We start from the raw sequence: 9,615 nt of genomic DNA, 5'->3' as shown, positions 1-9,615 counted from the left end.
GTGATGGTGTAGGTAGACTATATTACATGGATTTATTGTGATGGTGTAGGTAGACTATATTACATGGATTTATTGTGATGGTGTAGGTAGACTATATTACATGGATTTATTGTGATGGTGTAGGTAGACTATATTACATGGATTTATTGTGATGGTGTAGACTATATTACATGGATTTATTGTGTTGGTGTAGACTATATTACATGGATTTATTGCGATGGTGTAGACTATATTACATGGATTTATTGTGATGGTGTAGGTAGACTATATTACATGGATTTATTGTGATGGTGTAGGTAGACTATACTACATGGATTTATTGTGGAGGTGTAGGTAGACTATATTACATTGTGGAGGTGGAGGCTATATTATATGGATTTGTTAGACTTTTTAAGTGTAGATGTTCCAAAGGTCTGCATCAGTGTCTTGTAGGATATGTGGAAGCCAGGATGCTGAATGTGTTTGTTAATTAATGGTCAATACCATGAAGACCGCCAGTTACTTGGTTGTCAATCACCGGTTTACCAAATGTCATGACCACCACAGCCATGGTTGTAATGGTTTTGGGGTGGAGTTTTCTTAGCCATAGCCCCAGGGTTAAGACCTAGTCGATGCCCTGGGATGTCTGAGACCCGGGAAGTCTCAGCTGAAGGACAGCTGGTACCGAGCTGGTAACCTAGCAAGCATCATACACTTAAAGGGAAGTTCACTATTTTGCAACTTGATGTTCGATGGTTCCTAATATACTGATCTTACCCTTTAATAACAAACAATTGCTATTAAAGTTAATAAATTATGATTAATTCTACTTCTATTGATTAGAAGATTAATAATAGTTGTGTGATGGAACAGGTACACTGCCCTCTACTGGCCACTCCAATGCCACTACCACCAGCATATAGTCTGTATGCGTCTGTCCCTCCTCAGTAGCGTAAAAAAAGTATATCCATGATCTTGGAGAGTGTTGGGCTGGTGTTGGTCTCATTCTCCCCGACAGATCAGCTCGATATCTCTCAGCTTACTGAAGCAGAAATCTCTCTCCTTCTCAAGACCATCCACTGTCAGTTTCAGGTCCAACATCTATACACACACACATATGATGAGGAAAGGGGAGAGGCAGGTAGGTGGAGGGAGAGGCAGGTAGGTGGAGGGAGGCAGGTAGGTGAAGGGAGAGGCAGGTAGGTGGAGGAGGCAGGTAGGTGGAGGGGAGAGGCAGGTAGGTGGAGGGAGAGGCAGGTAGGTGAAGGAGGGCAGGTAGGTGAATGACAGAGGCAGGTAGGTGGAGGGAGAGGCAGGTAGATGGGAGGAGGCGGTAGGTGGAGGGATAGCGGGTAGGTGGAGGGGAGAGGCAGGTAGGTGGAGGAGAGGCAGGTAGGTGGAGGAGAGGCAGGTAGGTGGAGGGAGAGGCAGGTAGGTGGAGGGAGAGTGGGAGGGGTAGGTAGGTGGAGAGGGGTAGGCAGGTGGAGAGAGGCAGGAGAGGGAGAGTGGGAGAGGTGGAGAGTGGGAGAGGGGTAGGTAGGTGGAGAGGGGCAGGTAGGTGGAGAGGGGGTAGGGAGGGGTAGGTAGGTGGAGAGCCCAGGAGGGTTGGAGAGAGGGGTAGGAAGTTTGGAGAGAGGAGTAGGAGGGTTGGAGAGGGGTAGGAGGGTTGGAGAGAGGGGTAGGAGGGTTGGAGAGAGGGTTAGGGGTTGGAGAGGTTAGGGAGGTAGGTAGGTGGAAAGGGGTAGGAGGTCGGTAGGTGGAGATTGGGGTAGGAGGTAGGTAGGTGGAGAGAGGGGTAGGAGGTCGGTGGTGGAGACTGGGGTAAGAGAGGGGTAGGAGAGGGTGGGAGGTAGGTAGGTGGAGAGAGAGGGCAGGTGGTAGGTAGGTGGAGAGGGGCAGGAGGTAGGTAGGTGGAGGGGGTGGGAGGTAGGTAGGTGGAGAGGGGTGGAGGTAGGTAGGTGGAGAGGGGCAGGAGGCAGGTAGGTGGAGAGGGGGGGGAGGTAGGTAGGTGGAGAGGGGGTAGGAGGTAGGTAGGTAGGTAGGTGGAGAGAGGGGTAGGAGGTAGGTAGGTGGAGAGGGGGTGGGAGGTAGGTAGGTGGAGGGGGGGGGAGGTAGGTGGGGTGGAGGGGGGGCAGGGAGGTAGGCAGGCAGGCAGGTAGGTGGAGAGAGGGGGAAGGTAGGTAGGTGGATAGGAGGTAGGTAGGCAGGTAGGTGGAGAGAGGGGCAGAAGGTGGTAGGTGGATTGGAGGTAGGTAGGCAGGGTGAGAGAGGGTGGAGGTAGGTAGGTGGAGAGAGGGGCAGGAGGTCGGTAGGTGGAGGGGGCAGGAGGTAGGTAGGTGGAGAGGGGGAGGTAGGGAGGTGGAGGTGGGTGGAGAGGGGTAGGAGGTGGGTAGGTGGAGAGGGGTGGGGAGGTAGGTGGAGGGGTGGAGGGGGTGGGAGGTGGGTGGGTGGAGGGGAGGGGCAGGAGGTAGGTAGGTGGAGGGGGGTAGAGGTAGGTAGGTGGGTGGGTAGGTGGGTAGGTAGGTAGGTGGGTGGGTGGAGAGAGGGGGTAGAAGGTGGGTGGGTGGATGGAGGTAGGTGGGTAGGTAGGTGGAGAGAGGGGTAGAAGGTAGGTGGTGGATGGGAGGTGGGTAGGCAGGCAGGTGGAGAGGGGCAGGAGGTAGGCAGGTGGAGAGAGGGGTAGGAGGTCGGTAGGTGGAGAGAGGGGTAGGAGGTCGGTAGGTAGAGAGTAAATATCACAGTTACATAAGTATTCAGACCCTTTACTCAGCAATTTGTTGAAGCACCTTCGACAGCGATTACAGAATCGAGTCTTCTTGGGTATGATGCTACAAGTTTGGCACACCTGTATTTGGGGAGTTTCTCCCATTCTTCTCTGCAGATCCTCTCAAACTGTCAGGTTGGATGGGGAACTTTGCTACACAGCTATTTTCAGGTCTCTCCAGAGAGGTTCGATTGGGTTCAACTCCGGGCTATGGCTGGGTCACTCAAGGACATTCAGAGACTTGTCCCGAAGCCACTCCTGTGTTGTCTTGGCTGTGTGCTTAGGGTAGTTGTACTGTTGGAAGGTGAACCGTCGCCCCAGTCTGAGGTCCTCTGAGTAGGTTGTCATCAGGATCGCTCTGTTCATCTTTCCCTCGATCCTGACTAGTCTCCCAGTCCCTGCCGCTGAAAAACATCCCCACAACAGAGATAGAGATGGTTCCTGGTTTCCTCCAGATGTGACACTTGGCATTCAGCACAGAGTTCAATCTTGGTTTCATCAGACCAGAGAATCTTGTTTCTGCGAGTCGTTTAGGTGCCTTTTGGAATACTCCAAGCGGGCTGTCATGTGCCTTTTACCGAGGAGCGGCTTTAGTCTGGCCACTCTACCATAAAGGTCTGATTAGTGGAGTGCTGCAGGACCTCCCTGACCAAGGCCCTTCTCCCCCGATTGCTCAGTTGCTCAGCTCTAAGAAGAGTCTTGGTGTTTCCAAACCTCTTCCATTTAAGACAGGTCTGTGCCTTTCCAAATCATGTCCAATCAATTGAATTTACCTCAGGTGGACTCCAACCAAGTTGAAGAAACATCTCAAGGATGATCAATGGGAAACAGGATGCACCTGAGATCAATTTCAAGTCTCATAGTAAAGGGTCTGAATATTTATGTAAATAAGGTATTTCTGTTTTGTATTTTTAATACATTTCTAAAAACAGTTTTCGCTTTGTCATTAAGGAGTATTGTGTGTAGATTGAGGATTTTTATATTTTTTTAAATTTTAGAATAAAGATGTAACATAACACTTTCCCGAGGCACTGTATATCAAACATTTAGAAAAAATATATATAGAGAATAAATTAGGTACTTCTTTGATAAGAATTCTTATTTTCATGTTTGTATTTCTGTGTGTGTGTGTGTACCTGCTGGTTCAGTTCTAGTATCTCAGCGTCTGGCGCTCTGGTGGGCGTCGCCCTGCGCATGGGGGCGGACTGTATCTGCCTCAGGGGGGCGTGGAATGTCTTGGTCGCCATGGGAGACGTCCTCTGGGGGCCTGGACACACAACCAATCTTAACCACTCTCACTAGCACCCAATCAACAGCTACCTACATCAGTTCTACTATAATAACCTGAACAAAGACTTGCCAAAAGTTCAAACAAACTAAGGGAAAACAAAGCACCTGATTTATACCGTAGAGGGAGAAAACAAAGTCAAAGCAAAGCACATGAACACAGGCAGGATAGATCAATTTTACATGGGGTAGAGGAGGGTCATTTGGGTTTGTGGAAATGAGATGACCTGGTGAGGACATGATGATGTAGCAGAGGAGGTGTGTACCTGGGTTGGGTGAGGACATGATGATGTAGCAGGGGAGGTGTGTACCTGGGTTGGGTGAGGACATGATGATGTAGCAGGGGAGGTGTACCTGGGTTGGGTGAGGACATGATGATGTAGCAGGAGGTGTGTACCTGGGTTGGGTGAGGACATGATGATGCAGCAGGAGGTGTGTACCTGGGCTGGGTGAGGACATGATGATGTAGCAGAGGAGGTGTGTACCTGGGTTGGGTGAGGACATGATGATGCAGCAGAGGAGGTGTGTACCTGGGTTTAGGTGAGGACACGATGACGTAGCAGAGGAGGTGTGTACCTGGGTTGGGTGAGGACATGATGATGTAGCAGAGGAGGTGTGTACCTGGGTTGGGTGAGGACATGATGATGTAGCAGAGGAGGTGTACCTGGGTTGGGTGAGGACATGATGATGTAGCAGAGGAGGTGTGTACCTGGGTTGGTGAGGACATGATGTAGTAGAGGAGATGTGTACCTGGGTTGGGTGAGGACATGATGATGTAGCAGAAGGAAGGTGTGTACCTGGGTTGGGTGAGGACATGATGTAGTAGAGGAGATGTGTACCTGGGTTTAGTGAGGACATGATGATGCAGCAGGAGGTGTACCTGGGTTGGGTGAGGACATGATGGAATAGAGATGTGTACCTGGGCGGGTGAGGACATGATGATGTGCAGAGAGGTGTGTACCTGGGTTGGGTGGGACATGATGTAGTAGAGAATGTACCTGGGTTAGGTGAGGACATGATGATGTAGCAGAGTGTGTACCTGGGTTGGGTGAGGACATGATGATGTAGCAGAGGAGGTGTGCCTGGGTTGGGTGAGACACATGATGATGTAGCAGAGGAGGTGTGTACCTGGGCACAGGTGAGGGACATGATGACGAGTAGAGGAGATGTGTAAATCTGGCTTGGGTGATGACGACGACGCAGCAGAGGAGGAGTGCACCTGGGCTGGGGTGAGGACACGACGCAGCAGAGAGATGTGCACCTGGGTTGGATGAGACACGACGATGCAGCAGGGGAGTGTGTACCTGGGTCATGATATGACACATGACGATGCAGCAGAGGTGTGTACCTGGGTCATGAGGACATGACGACGCAGAGAGGTGTGTACCTGGGCCGGTGAGGACATGATGACGACGTAGCAGAGGAGGTGTGCAACTGGGTTGGGTGAGACACGATGATGTAGCAGAGAGGTGTGTGCAACTGGGTTGGTGAGGACACGATGATGCAGCAGGATAGGTGTACCTGGGTCATGAGGACATGATGACGTAGCAGAGGTGTGCAAATCTAAGCTGGGGACACGACACGATGATGATAGCAGGAGATGTGTACCTGGGTTGGGAGACACGACGACGACGCGTTAGCAGATGACACGACGACGCAGGATGATGCGCGCACCTACCGGATGATGCACATGACGACGTTGGCAGAGGTGCACCTACCGGGTGATGACACGACGACGCAGCAGATGTACCGGGTAGGTGATGATATGACGACGCAGCAGATACGATGACGCAGATGATGCGTTAACTGGGTCAGGGTGATGATTGACGACGACGCAGCATATCACGACGACGTAGCAGAGGAGGTGTGTACCTGGGTTGGGTGAGGACATGATGTAGCAGAGGAGGTGTGTACCTGGGCTGGGTGAGGACATGATGATGCAGCAGAGGTGTGTACCTGGGCTGGGTGAGGACATGATGATGATGTAGCAGAGGAGGTGTGTACCTGGGCTGGGTGAGGACATGATGATGATGTAGCAGAGGAGGTGTGTACCTGGGATGGGTGGAGGACATGATGATGTAGCAGAGGAGGTGCGTGGGGCTGGGTGATACGACGATGCCTGAGGTGTGCACCCTGGTTGGGATGAGGACACGACGATGTAGCAGAGATGTGCGCACCTGGGTCATGAGGACACGATGACGACGCAGATGGAGGACGACGACGATGACGATGATGTAGCAGAGACGTGCGCACCGGCTGAGGAGGACATGATGACGATGCAGCAGGGGAGGTGATAAACATGGGTCATGAGGACATGATGACGATGTAGCAGAGGAGGTGTAAATCTGGGCTGGGAGGACACGATGATGATGCAGCAGAGGTGGTGTGTACCTGGGTTGGGTGAGGACATGATGTAGCAGAGGAGGTGTACTGGGGTGGGTGAGGACATGATGATGCAGCAGAGGATAGGTGTACTGGGCTGGGTGAGGACATGATGATGAGCAGAGGAGGTGTGTACCTGGGTTGGGTGAGGACATGATGATGAGCAGAGAGGTGTGTACCTGGGTTGGGAGGACATGATGATGCAGCAGACATGTGTGCACCTGGGCTGGGTGAGACATGATGACGATGCAGCAGGAGTGTGTAACCTGAGCTGAGGACACGATGACGCAGAAGAGACATGATGATGATGACGCAGGGGGAGGTGAGGCACCTGAGGCCAGAGGACATGATGATGTAGCAGAGGAGGCAACCTGGGCGGGTGAGGACATGATGATGCAGCAGAGATAGGTGTGCACCTGGGTGGGTGGAGGACATGATGACGTAGCAGAGGAGGTGTGCACCTGGGTTGGGTGAGGACATGACGATGCAGCAGAGGAGGTGTGTAAATCTGGGCTGGGTGAGGACACGACGACGATGCAGCAGATGATAAAGTGCAAACTGGGCTGGGTGATGACACGATGACGATGCAAGAAGATGATAGTGCAACCCGGCTCAAAGTGGAGGACACGATAACGCAGCAGAGGATGATAAATCTGGTCACTGAGGACACGATGACGTAGCAGACGACGCAGCGAGGCACCTAATAAGTGAGGACACGACGACGATGCAGCAGATGAGCGTGCAACTGGGTCATGGAGGACACGACGACGCAGCAGATGATGTAACCGGCCATGATGACACGATCAGGCAACCACCGGGCGATGATCACGACGACGACGCAGCAGATGATGCGCAATCCGGTCATGATGACCACGATGACGATGTAGTAGAGGAGGTGCAATCTGGGTTGGGTGAGGACACGATGATGATGCAGCAGAGGAGGTGTGTATCCTGGGCTGGGTGGATGACACGATGACGCAGCAGAGGAGGTGTGTACCTGGGTTGGGTGAGGACACGATGACGTAGCAGAGGAGGTGTGCACCTGCTGGGGTGAGGACACGATGATGCAGCAGAGGAGGTGTGCACCCGGGTGGGTGAGACATGATGATGCAGCAGAGATATGATGGGCACCAGGTGAGGACACGATGACGATGCAGCAGGAGGTGTGCACCTGGGTGGTTGACGACGCAGAAGAGGACATGATGATGACGAGCAGGGAGGTGTGTACCTGGGTTGGGTGAGACATCCGATGATGTAGCAGAGGAGGTGCGTGTACCCGGGGCTGGGTGAGGAGCATGATGATGCAGCGAGGAGGTGTGCACCTGGGCTGGTGAGGACACGGGATGATGTAGCAGAGGAGGTGTGTGCACCCGGCCGGGAGGATTCATGATGATGTTAAGAGAGGTGGCAACTGGGTTGGGTGAGGACATGACGACGATGCAGCAGAGGAGGTGTAACCTGTCATGAGGACATGATGACGATGCAGCAGAGGAGGTGGGTACTGGGTGGTGAGGACACGATAACGTAGCACAGAGGAGGTGCAACTGGGCTGGGTGATATCACGACGACGCAGCAGAGGAGGTGCAACCTGGCCGCGTGAGGACACGATGACGATTGTAGCAGAGGAGGTGCGGCACCTACCGGGTGGAGGACATGATGATGACGCAGAGGAGGCGTGCACCTGGGTTAGGTGAGACATGATGTGTACCTGGGCTGGAGTAGAGGACATGATGATGATGCAGCAGAGGAGATGTGTACCTGGGTTGAGTGAGAGACATGATGATGATGTAGCAGAGAGTGTGTACCTGGGCTGGGTGAGACATGATGATGTAGCAGAAGGGAGGTGTGTACCTAGGGCTGGGTGAGGACATGATGATGTAGCAGAGGAGAGGTGTACCTGGGCTGGGTGAGGGACATGATGATGTAGCAGAAGAGGTGTGTACCTGGGTTGAGGTGAGACATGATGATGTAGCAGAGAGGTGTGTACCTGGGCTGGGTAGGGACATGATGATGTAGCAGAGAGAGAGTGTGTACCTAGGGTTAGGTGAGACATGATTGTGTACCTAGGGCTAGGGTGAGGACATGAGATGATGTAGCAGAAGGGAGAGTGTGTACCTGGGCTGGGTAGAGACATGATGATGTAGCAGAGGAGATGTGTACCTGGGTTAGGTGAGACATGATGATGATGGAGCAGAGGAGGTGTGTACCTGGGTTGGGGTGTGGAGGACACGATGATGATGAGCAGAGGATAAAATCTGGGTCATGATATCAATGACGATGCAGCGCAGCGTGCAAAATCCGGGTCATGGGATATCACGACGATGATGAGCAGAGGCAAGTGCGGTAAATCCGGGTCATGATGACACGACGACGTGTTAAGATGGAGGCAAAAACCGGGTCATGATGACCACGACGACGTGACGCAGCAGATAGTGCGCAATCCGGCCGGGTGATATCACGACGACGTGTTATGAGGTGCAAACTGGCCGGGTGATATCAATGACGACGACGTTATGATGATAAAAATCCATTGGGGTGATGATCAACTTAATGACGCAGCAGATGATAGTGTGCACCTGGGTCATGATGACACGATGACGATGCAGCAGATGGATAAACTGGGTCATGATATCAGAGGAGGTGACGACGCTGAAGGTGGAGGACACGATGATACAGAGGATCTACCTGGGCTGGGTGATGACACGATGACGTAGCAGAGGATATGTGCAATCTGGGCTGGATGACACGATGATGATGCAAAGCAGAGGAGTGTGTGTACCTGGGCTGGGTGAGGACACGATGACGTAGCAGAGGAGGTGTAAATCTGGGGTTGGGTGATATTAATGACGATGCAGCAGAGGAGGTGTGTACCTGGCTGTTGGGTGATGACATGATGATGCAGCAGAGAAAAAGCAATCTGGGTGGGTGAGGACATGATGATGTAGCAGAGGAGGTGTAAAATCTGGGCTATGAGGACACGATTGATGAAGCAGAGGAGGTGTGGCACTGGGTTGGGTGAGGACATGATGACGTGTAGCAGAGGAGGTGTGAACTGGTTGGGTGAGGACATGATGACGATGTAGCAGAGGAGGTGAGTGACAATTGTGCAACTACCGGGTGAGGATTACGATGACGATGCAGCAGAGAGGAGGTGCGCAACTACCGGAGGACAATGACGACGATGCAGCAGGATAGGCAGCAAC

General features: G+C 52.6%; 1 long non-coding RNA gene across 2 annotated transcripts; it reads right to left on the bottom strand.

The window, feature by feature from the left end:
- Positions 1-998: 998 nt before the first annotated feature.
- LOC121842356 lies at positions 999-7,424 on the bottom strand. 2 transcript variants are annotated; one of them, XR_006081076.1, is made up of 3 exons: positions 7,410-7,424; positions 3,880-4,010; positions 999-1,080 (listed from the first exon to the last, which is right to left on the bottom strand). It is a non-coding gene; the product is annotated as an uncharacterized LOC121842356 (long non-coding RNA). The 2 variants fall into 2 exon arrangements; XR_006081075.1 differs by lacking the exon at positions 7,410-7,424 and adding an exon at positions 4,385-4,398.
- Between the last annotated feature and the right edge of the window lie 2,191 nt (positions 7,425-9,615).

Source organism: Oncorhynchus tshawytscha, unplaced genomic scaffold (assembly GCF_018296145.1).
Source record: "Oncorhynchus tshawytscha isolate Ot180627B unplaced genomic scaffold, Otsh_v2.0 Un_contig_11543_pilon_pilon, whole genome shotgun sequence".
In the NCBI taxonomy this organism is placed as follows: Eukaryota; Metazoa; Chordata; class Actinopteri; order Salmoniformes; family Salmonidae; genus Oncorhynchus; species Oncorhynchus tshawytscha.
This window is presented reverse-complemented; position numbering and strand designations above follow the sequence as displayed.